Source organism: Lipotes vexillifer, unplaced genomic scaffold (assembly GCF_000442215.2).
Source record: "Lipotes vexillifer unplaced genomic scaffold, Lipotes_vexillifer_v1.1 scaffold36, whole genome shotgun sequence".
In the NCBI taxonomy this organism is placed as follows: domain Eukaryota; kingdom Metazoa; phylum Chordata; class Mammalia; order Artiodactyla; family Lipotidae; genus Lipotes; species Lipotes vexillifer.
The window spans coordinates 1,955,748-1,965,910 of NW_006792448.1; positions in this window are offsets into that span (position 1 = coordinate 1,955,748).

Sequence of the window (10,163 nt, forward strand, 5' to 3'; positions counted from 1 at the left end):
TTACTACAACGAACTGAGCTTTCCGGAATACAAGCAAGCTCGTTTAGCAGCCTGCCCTACTTACTGAACTTACAGTTATCTAATACCTTCTAGGATCCTTTTAATTTGAATCATAACTTACCCATTTTTTAAAAAGTTTTCAGTCTACAGCATTTAAAAATCTTTAATCTTACTTTTTTTGAATAGGTGATATGTTTACGAGGTACAAAATTCACAAGGTACAAGAGTGCATACAGAGAAAGATTTCGTCCTCCCACCCTGGTTCCCAAGAACCCAGTTCCCCTCCTAAGAGGTAGTCAGATTTACCAATTTCTTCTTTATCCTTCCAGGCATATCCTTATGCCTCTGAAGGCATAAGCAAATACACACATATGTATGTATTTACTTTCTCTTTTTTTAGACAAAAGTAACATACAATATGCTCTGCTTGGTTTTCTTTTTTCAATTAAAAGTATATCTTAGGACTTCCCTGGTGGCTCAGTGGTTAACAATCCACCTACCAATGCAGGGGACACGAGTTCGATCCCTGGTCCAGGAAGATCCCACATGCCGTGCAGCAACTAAGCCTGTGCGCCACAACTACTGAGCCTGTGTGCCACAACTACTGAGCCTGTGTGCTGCAACTATTGAAACCCAAGCACCTACAGCCCATGCTCCACAACAAGAGAAGCCACCACAATGAGAAGCTCGCGCACCACAGCAAAGAGTAGAGCCCACTCACCGCAACTAGAGAGAGCCCACAAACAGCAAGAGACTCAATGCAGCCAAAAAAAAAAAAAAAGTATATCTTAGAAAGAATAAGTGTATCTTGGGACTTCCCTGGCGGTCCAGTGGTTAAGATTCTGTGCTTCCAATGCAGGGGACACGGGTTTGATCCCTGGTCGGGAATTAAGATCCCACATGCTGCACCGTGTGGCCAAAAAATGAAAAAAAATAAGAAAAGAATAAGTGTATCTTGAAGATCAATGGATATTAGGTTGTTTTCTGTCTTTCAACATTACAAGAAATACTGTATCAAAATACAGGAAGGAAAAATGGGCAAAATTGAAAGGAGAAATAGTTTACAATAATAGTTGGAGACTTTAATACACCTCTCTCAATAATAGAACCATCAGACAGAAGGTAAGTAAAGAAAGGACTTGAACAACACAGTAAGCCAACTGGCTCCAACAGACACATGCAGAAAACTTTACTCAACAATAGCAGAGTACACATTCTTCTCAAGTACACATAGGTCATTCTCAAAAATAGAGCATATGTTAAGCCACAGATTAAGTCTCAAAAGATTTAAGTGATAGATATCATATAAAGTGTCCTCTCTGACTACAATGGAAGTTAGAAATCAGTAGAAGAAGGAAAACTGGAAAATTCACAGATTTGTGGAAATTAAACAATAGACTCTTAAACAACCCAGTGGATCAAAGAAGAACTCACAAAGGAAATTAGGAAATATCTTGAGACAAATGAAAATAAAAACACAAAATAGCAAAACTTATGGATTCAACTATATTTCAATAAAAAATAAATTAAAAAAAACTTACAGGACACAGTGAAAGCAGTGCTAAAGGGGAAATTTATAGCTATAAATGTTTACATTAAAAAAGAAGAAAGATCTCAAATTAACAGCTTAACTTTACAACTTAAGAAAATAAGGGAAAAAAAAAAAAAGAACAAACTAAACCCAAAACTAGCAGAGGGAAGGAAATAGTTAAGATTAAAGCAGAGATAAATGAGATAGAGTAGGAAAATGACAGAGAAAATCAACAAAACCAAAAGATGATTTTTTGAAAAGATCAACAAAATTGACAAATCTTTAGCTAGACTGACTAAGAAAACGAGAGAGAAGAGTCAAATTACTAAAATCAAATAAGTGTATTGGGACTTCCCTGGCGGTCCAGTGGTTAAGATTCTGTGCTTCCAATGCAGGGGACACGGGTTTGATCCCTGGTCGGGAATTAAGATCCCACATGCTGCACCGTGTGGCCAAAAAATGAAAAAAAATAAGAAAAGAATAAGTGTATCTTGAAGATCAATGGATATTAGGTTGTTTTCTGTCTTTCAACATTACAAGAAATACTGTATCAAAATACAGGAAGGAAAAATGGGCAAAATTGAAAGGAGAAATAGTTTACAATAATAGTTGGAGACTTTAATACACCTCTCTCAATAATAGAACCATCAGACAGAAGGTAAGTAAAGAAAGGACTTGAACAACACAGTAAGCCAACTGGCTCCAACAGACACATGCAGAAAACTTTACTCAACAATAGCAGAGTACACATTCTTCTCAAGTACACATAGGTCATTCTCAAAAATAGAGCATATGTTAAGCCACAGATTAAGTCTCAAAAGATTTAAGTGATAGATATCATATAAAGTGTCCTCTCTGACTACAATGGAAGTTAGAAATCAGTAGAAGAAGGAAAACTGGAAAATTCACAGATTTGTGGAAATTAAACAATAGACTCTTAAACAACCCAGTGGATCAAAGAAGAACTCACAAAGGAAATTAGGAAATATCTTGAGACAAATGAAAATAAAAACACAAAATAGCAAAACTTATGGATTCAACTATATTTCAATAAAAAATAAATTAAAAAAAACTTACAGGACACAGTGAAAGCAGTGCTAAAGGGGAAATTTATAGCTATAAATGTTTACATTAAAAAAGAAGAAAGATCTCAAATTAACAGCTTAACTTTACAACTTAAGAAAATAAGGGAAAAAAAAAAAAAGAACAAACTAAACCCAAAACTAGCAGAGGGAAGGAAATAGTTAAGATTAAAGCAGAGATAAATGAGATAGAGTAGGAAAATGACAGAGAAAATCAACAAAACCAAAAGATGATTTTTTGAAAAGATCAACAAAATTGACAAATCTTTAGCTAGACTGACTAAGAAAACGAGAGAGAAGAGTCAAATTACTAAAATCATAAATGAAAGTGGGGACATTACAACCTATGCTACAGAAATAAAAAAGATTATAAGAGAGTACTGTGAACAATTGTACACCAACAAAATGAATATCCTAGATGAAGTGGACAAATTCTTAGAAACACAAGACCTACAAAGACTGAATCATGAAGAGATAGATATCCTGAATAGACCTATAACTAGTAAAGAGATTGAATCAGGAATCAAAAATCTCCCAACAAAGAAAAGCCCCGGACCTAATGGCTGCTTCACAGGTGAATTCTAGGGACTTCCCTGGTGGTCCAGTGGTTAAGACTCCACACTTCCAACGCAGGGGACACGAGTTCGACCCCTGGTCAGGGAACTAAGATCCCACATGCCACACTGCCAAAAAAAAAAAAAAAAAAGAGAGGGAGAGAGACCTGAAACCTACAGATCAGTATCTCTAATGTATAGAAATTCTGATATGTGCTGTAACATGGATGACCCTTGAGGACATCAAGCTAAGTGAAATAAGCCAGTCACCAAAAAGACAAATACTCTATGTTTATAAATGAGGTATCTAAAGTAGTCAAAGTCATAGAGACAGAAAGTAGAATGGTGGTTGCATTGGTGGAGTTAGGGGCAGTGAGGAAAGGGGAGCTAGTGTTTAATGGGTGCAGAGTTTCAGTTAGGGAAGATGAAAAAGTTCTGGAGATAGATGGTGGGGACAGTTAAACAACAGTGTAAATATACTTAATACTACAAAAATGTACATTAAAAAATGGTTAAGATAGTAAATTTTGTTTGTATTTTACTACAATAAAAATGATTTTAAATTACCAAAAAAATTACTGTAGTAAATATCTTTGTATGTAAATTATTTCACTTGTGTGCTTTTTTTTTTTTTTTTTTGGCTGCACTGCAGGGCATGCAGGATCTTAGTTCCCCGACTAGGGGATCAAGCCTGTGCCCCCTGCAGTGGAAGCTCGAAGTCCCAGTCACTGGACTGCCAGGGAATTCCCCTGTGTATGAACTCATATTTGTAAAATAGATTTCTAGAAGTGTATGTTGCAGTGTCAAAGGGTATGTGTTTTATAATTTTGAAAATATTGTCAAACTCTTGGTGATGCTGATGTACATGCCCTCCAGCAGTGTATGGGGCCTGGTCCCTACACCTTTGCTAACAGTGTCTCATCAAACTTTTTGATGTTCGCCAATCTGATTTGAGAAAATATTTCAGGGTAGCTGTCATTTGACTTTCTCCTGTTATGAGTTTTGGTGAGGTTTAAGAGCCATTAGTATTTGCTCTTTCTTTTTTTTTTTAATTTATATTTTGGCCACACCATGAGGCATGTCCCGGACCAGGGATCAAACCTGTGCCACCTGCAGTAGAAGTGTGGAGTCTTAACCACTGGACTGCCAGGGAAGTTGCAAGTATTTCCTTTTCAATTAACTGTTCCTATGTTGGGCAGTGGTATTCTGAACCCAAATGCAGAAACTTAGAGTTCCTTTAAATGTCATTCAGCTCTTTCTTTGTTCACTATTGTAGTTTATTGAAAGAATTTTGAATTCTAATTTTCCTACCCAGGAAACTGGCTCTCTTTATATTTTTGCCAGTCTGTGGATCTGGTCTCTGGCCACAATGCCTGATCTTCCAACTGGGATTTCCTGAATTCCAGGGACATCCGGAGACTCTTTTTGGCCCCAGAGTCTTAAAGTTCAATTCTAACCTATAGTCTCTCCTTCCACCATCACCTCTCTTTTACCATAAAAATTCCAGTTCACAACTAAATCACCATAAAACAACCATAAAAATCCATTCTCTTTGGACTTTCCTGTTTATGTTGTTTATATTAGAAGGTGAACTCTTGGAGGTCTGAGTAACCTAGGTGTATAAAGTTCAGTAACTTAAAAAAAAACACAAACTGTTTTGTATTATATTTTCTCAGGGGTAAAATGGAGACAATAATACTTTACTCACAGCATTGTGAAAATTAGGTCCAATTATGTATATATTTTGATATATACACTTGTATATGTTTGAACACATGCACATATATTAGTTTTGTATATATATTGGATATATTCATGTATGCAAACTGTACAAATGCATAAAAATTGAAAAATAAAAGTTACATTTCCAGCCCAGTTCTTCAGACTTTTAAATAAATTGGAATTATGTTTTACATATTGTTTGTTAAACTTAATTTCATTTAACAACCTGTTGTGAAGGACTTTCCAAGTCATTAAATAACTTTCTATATCCTCTTTTTAAAGGCGCAGTATTCTGTTGGATGGATGTGCCAAAATGCATTCAGCCAATCCCCTGTCATTGAACATTTAGTACTTTGGTGATATTTTTTAGTCAAATACACATTTTTGCATACATGGGCAAAGTAGGGGAAGCAAGTGGTAGACTGCTTGGTGTATTAGTTTGCTAGAACAGCAGTAATATAGAAGCATAAATTGGGTGTCTTAAACAACAGAAATTTATTGTCTCACAGTTCAGGAGGCTAGAAGTCAGAGGTCAAGGTGTCTGCAGCGTTGGTTTCTTCTGAGGTCTGTGAGAGAGAATCTGTTACATGCCTCTCCCTTAGCGTCTGAGGGTTTACTGGCAATCTTTCGTGTTCCTTGGCTTGTAGATGCATAAATCTGATGTCTGCCCTCATCTTCACATGGCATTCTCCCTGTATATAAGTCTGTTTGTAAATTTCCCTCTTTTATAAGGGCACGTGTCATGTTGGATTAGGACCCATTCTAATGACTTCATTTTAATCTGATCGCCTCTATAAAGACCCTATCTCCAAATAAGGTCACATTCTAAGGTACTGGGAGTTAGAACTTCACTACATGATTTTTTTTTTTTTGATGGGGGATAATAATTCAATCCATAACACCTGATGGAATGGTTTATTATTTATTCAAAAAATGTTTACTACGTGCCTATGGGAGCCTTGGGCTATGCCAATAAACAAAAAAAATCCCTTCTTTAGGGAATTTACATTCCATCCACTAGCAAGGAGACAAATAAACAGATGACTATACAATGTGTGGAGGGGTGATTAAAAGCCGTGTAGGAAGATGAAGGAGGGGAAAGGATGGAGAGTGCTGGAGTCTGGGGACAGAAGGTGAGGGTGGGGAGGTGTTGCTATTTTATGCAGGGCGAACAAGGAAAGGCTTGATAATGTTACATTTGACCAGAGTCTTGGAGGAGATAAGGAGAAGTGGTCTAAGTTAATTATAATTTGTTTTACTTATTTAATTGTCTTCTTCCACCAGAATGTAAGCTCCTTGAAAGCAATAAATAATACAGTTGATCTATAACATGCCAGTGCCTAGATCCATGTGCGGCATTTACAGGGCACGCAATAAAATATTCACTACTAAAAATAGGGAAGAGTGGTCCAAGCAGAGGGAACAGTAGGTACCTAAGGCCCTGAGCTGGGAGTGTGCTTGGAGCAGCTGCAAGGAGGCCATTCCAATTAGGTCTGACAGTGAAATAGCCACAAATGGAGATGAGATTATAATGGTGGGATGGCTTTGGGATTGAGGCATATTGTAGGGCTTTGCAGGCCATTTTAATACCATTGGCTTTAATACTGAATGAAGTGAGAAGCCACAGGAAGTCTTTAAGCAGATGGGGGACATGGTCTGATTTATGGAGATGAAGGGAGGGAACTATGTTTAGAGCCTCAGAGAAAATCAGAAATAATAATCTCATTCAGAGACTTGCAGTGTATTTCATTCTCTGGGTAAACCTAGTAAAATTTCCATTATTCCATAGCCAAGGCCATTTGATCGCATTGGGAACCATTTATTACTGAGGGGCCATGGTGGCATTTGGCACCTCTGGAATAATTTTTTTTTGATTTAGTTCAGTTCTATTTGTTTCTTTGCTTTAACCCTAAAGGAAATTTCAATTTTGCAGGTATAAATTTTATTATTAAGATGTTGAAAATACTGGCCCTGCTCATGCAGAAAATGGTTAACTTTTCACCATTTATTTCTTGAAAAGCTGTTTCCTTGGGGCTGGATACCAGGCTGTGCTGACTGTTCTTGTTCTTCGTGGCAATTTAACCCAATTTTAATTGTATAATGCCTGTTTCCTCTTCTAGACCTTCAGCTTCTTGAGGTGAGGGCCAGCTCTGAATCACAGTGCACACAAAATTGCTAAGTAAATATTAGCGGAATAAGTGAATGAATGAACCGAATGGATATCCTAAATCAGAAGCACCAGTCCTTGTTTTAAGTATCTTGCTGGAAAGTCACTGAGTAGTGAGGAGGATGAGGTTACGCAGGACTGCAATTTCAGATACCAGACTGTTTCCAATGACTCACTTGACACTTCATTGCTTGAATGACTTTCCTATGGAACTCAACATGTTTCCAGATACAGCTGGTTTTTATAATAGTCTAACCAAAATGAGCTGGGAAGTGAAGTATAATTTTTTGTGCATTTTCTGGTTTACAGTTTCCTTCTAAGTAGCATGGATATTTGTACAGTCCCAGATTGGGAATGTGTTGGCAAGACAGGTAGCCATTTGGAAGTTTTGTTTTTAATTATACCTTTTTTTTGTTTTTTTGGCTGCGTTGGGTCTTCGTTGCTGCACTTGGGCTTTCTCTAGTTGTGAGTGGGGGCTACTCTTCATTGCAGCGCGCGGGCTTCTCATTGCGGTGGCTTCTCTTGCTGTGGAGCACAGGCTCTAGGCACACGGGTTTCAGTAGTTGCAGCATGCAGGCTCAGTAGTTGTGGCATGCAGGCCCTAGAGTGCGCGTGCTTCAGTAGTTGCGGAGTGTGGGCTCAGTAGTTACAGCTCGTGGGCTCTAGAGCACAGGCTCAGTAGTCGTGGCGCATGGGCTTAGTTGCTCTGTGGCATGTGGGATCTTCCTGGACCAGGGCTCGAACCCGTATCCCCTGCATTGGCAGACGGATTCTTAACCACTGAGCCACCAGGGAGGTCCCTACACTTTTTAATTTTTGAATGTATTCATTTTCCATTACTACTACAAAAAATTACCACATATTTAGTGGCTTAAAACAACACAAATTTATTGCCTTATAGCTCTGTGGGTGAGAGTCTGACTCAGTCTCACTGAGCTAAAATGAGGGTATCAGCAAGACTGTGTTCCCTTCTGAAGGCTCTAGGAGATAATCTGTTTCCAAAGCCAGTAATGCCTGGTTCTCACATTGAATCACTTGATCTTCTGCTAGGGCCATATTTATGACTGATGTTTTCTGCCTCCCTCTCACTTTTTACTTTTGTGATTACATTGGGCCCACCCAGATAATTGGGGATAATCTCCCCATTTTAAGGTCATCTGATTAGTGACCTTAATGCCATCTGCAACCTTAATTCCCCTTTGCCATGTAAACTAACATATTCATAGGTCTTGGGGGATTAGGAATGTGGACATCTTCAGGGTGGCCATTATTTGGCCTGCCAGAGGGGATAATTTTAAAATTACAGAAGAGTTGCAAGGTACAGACAGTTCCCGAATATCCTCCTCCTAGTTTCCTTAAATGTTAATATCTTATATAACCGTACACAATTGTCAAAACTAGGAAATTAACATTGGTACAATATCTTTAACTAAAGTCCAGACTTTATCTGGCTTTCATCAGTTTTCCCACTATTGCCTTTTGTGGTTCCAGGATCCAATCCAAATACCCCATTGCATTTAGTGGGAGGGTGTTTATGGCCTTCTTGTTAGTGTTTCTGCAATAACTAGACACTGAAGCAGTCAAGTCAAAGTTATCATGATACTTGTGCAGGCAGTATTGAAAGTTGCTGACCAAGGATAATACTTTTCACATTACATGTACAATAAGCAGTTTTCAAAGGACTGCTACTTCAACTAATGCATTACATATTGTTAAAACCATTCCTATTATTATTTTCTGATTTATGATGCTTTCTTAGCAACATGATGATATTTGCCTAGGAACACTGGTTTCTAGTGAAACTTTTTATTTCAAGCCATGCAAAAAATACAAAAGGTAGGGAATATTAAATTTCACAAACAGGATTGCCTCAAGGTAAAGTAAGTTGCTTCTTGGTCTATCAAGAAAGTTCTGGAGAGATGCTCACAGTTTTTGCTAGGTCACTTTGGGGTAGGTAGACTGTGTGATTTTTGTATAGGCGAAATTAAAAAGTACTTTGAGGCTGATTTGGTGCCTGACTCTCTTTTTGCTATAGTAATTTAAAAATAAAATTATACATGTAATTCATATTTATTGCAGAAAAATGAGAAAACATGTAGGAAAAAACTATTTTTAATCATGCATGGGGACTTCCCTAGTGGCACAGTGGTTAAGAATCCACCTGCCAGTGCAGGGGACAAGGGTTCGAGCCCTGGTCCAGGAAGATCTCACATGCCACAGAGCAACTAAGCCTGGGTGCCACAGCTACTGAGCCTGCGCTCTAGAGCCCGTGAGCCACAACTACTGAGCCCGTGTGCTGCAACTACTGAAGCCCGTGTGCCTGGAGCCCATGCTCCGCAACAAGAGAAGCCACCAAAATGAGAAGCCCGCGCATTGCAACGAAGAGTAGCTCCGCTCACCACAGCTAGAGGAAGGCTGTGTGCAGCAACGAAGACCCAATGCAGCCAAATATAAATAAATTTATTTAAAAAACATGCATGACCTCATTTCCCAAAGATAATAATTGCTAATATTCTTTTAGCCTTTTCCCCCTTGGGCCATATATACATAAGTAGTATAAATATAATTTATTTTTGAAAATGGGTAATACTGTACATACCATTTCCTCTCAATATATCATGAACACATATTCATAGCATTGTTTACAATGGCTGCATAGTCATAAACTATATAATTTCAGAACATTTTTATCACCTCATTTTTAGCTAGGCTTCTCAGGTATCTTGTGTTTTAGTATATTTTCCCGTAATTATTCTGCAAGTTCAGGGAACTTGTTGGCAATAAAAGTTGTTAAAGTATATGTAAGACCTCTATAGTACTTTTCAGAGTGTATTGGCACATATTGTTCATATTAAGGAAATAACAGTGATATCTATCTCATAGCGTTATTTGAAGAAATAGAAAACAACCCATAATTGGGTTGAGTTATTATTACTGACGTCGTTAATAGTCCTGTATGGTTAGTATCATCATGATTCCGTATATGTATTTTAGATGAGGAAACTGACTGGAGAGGTGAAATAAGGACCCAAGGACGTCAATCTGGTAACCTCAGTTCATTTGACTTCAAATTCCATACTTTTGCCACTGCACCACATTGACACTCT